Genomic DNA, 1,207 nt, shown 5'->3' with positions numbered 1-1,207 from the left:
CAGTGGGTTTACTGTTTAAGTTTGCAGAAGAGCTTGCTGCACTTTTACTAAAATGGTGTTCAAATTTTACTGAGGTTGTTAACATTTCGTGAGCACATTGGAGAGTATTTCTAAAATCTTTGCTTGAAATCAAGCTACTTTACCAAAATTTTAAAAGGTGTGTGTCCATTCGCACTTAACAGTATTAACTATCCTTCAAACTTGCTAAAATAATAACAGGTTCTCATAGTGCACACTCCAGTGCATTCATTCCACAAGCTCGCACATTCCATCATCATTTCTCCATTGTCCCTATCCAGGGTCTCTCCATCTCCCCAACTGCACTCCAACAGAGAAGGCCTGGGCCCCTGCTAAATACTGGGAGTTTAAAGCCATCTCAGGGAAGTTTAGAATTCTGTATTAAAGTAACAAAAATGTAAATGGGTTCCATGAACTGTACTGAAATCGCAAACAGTGAAAATATTAAACAGGTTTTAAACAATTATAGAATAGTAATGTTCAGCAGAATTTGCACTTTCCAAAACAAACCTGTTAAAGAGTGGAGTGTGCAAATCCTGGGAAAATATCTGTTGAATGCTGCATAAAAATGCACACAATTACCAGCAGATGGAGTAAGTCTATACATTTTCATTTAAAAAACGGATTAATATTTTATTTCGATATTCCAATGGCTCTTTAGTTGAGTAATTTCCAAGGTACTGAGACCTTAAAAAACGTAAACCGCCTTTAAAGGCCATCAGATGTGCTGCCTGCATGTAGCTGGCCGGTTAGCTCAGTTGGTTAGAGCGTGGTGCTAATAACGCCAAGGTCGCGGGTTCGATCCCCGTACGGGCCAATTTGTTTTCTCTCTCCATGATTTATTTTGCAGAAAATAAGCTAATGTATACGCATGTATAAAATGAATTACGCAATTATATAAAGTCAAGACGAATGCGTGACATGAAACACACATTGATACAGAATACATTTAGAACTGCTTGATGTGAGTCATTCCCTGAGAGAGATATTGAAGAATTTTGGGGATGACAAAGAACAGACAACGAAAGGGTAAAAGGCCTTTGATGCTGAAGTTTCAGAAATTTCCAGCTTTTGTGAAATCATGATATTTTAGCTGTATTCACTCTGATCAACCAATATTGCCAAATGCAGTGTATGTAATGGGGAAGGCTTTTCCTAAACGCGAATGAGTGGAGAAATTTAACATATC

At 37.8% G+C, this 1,207-nt stretch overlaps 1 non-coding gene across 1 annotated transcript; it reads left to right on the top strand.

Moving 5' to 3' along the window:
• Positions 1 to 761: 761 nt before the first annotated feature.
• Positions 762 to 835, top strand: trnai-aau. Its single transcript has one exon. It is a non-coding gene; the product is annotated as a tRNA-Ile (tRNA).
• Positions 836 to 1,207: the final 372 nt, after the last annotated feature.

The sequence above is a fragment of the Chiloscyllium plagiosum genome, unplaced genomic scaffold, assembly GCF_004010195.1.
Source record: "Chiloscyllium plagiosum isolate BGI_BamShark_2017 unplaced genomic scaffold, ASM401019v2 scaf_6540, whole genome shotgun sequence".
NCBI lineage: Eukaryota > Metazoa > Chordata > Chondrichthyes > Orectolobiformes > Hemiscylliidae > Chiloscyllium > Chiloscyllium plagiosum.
This window is presented reverse-complemented; position numbering and strand designations above follow the sequence as displayed.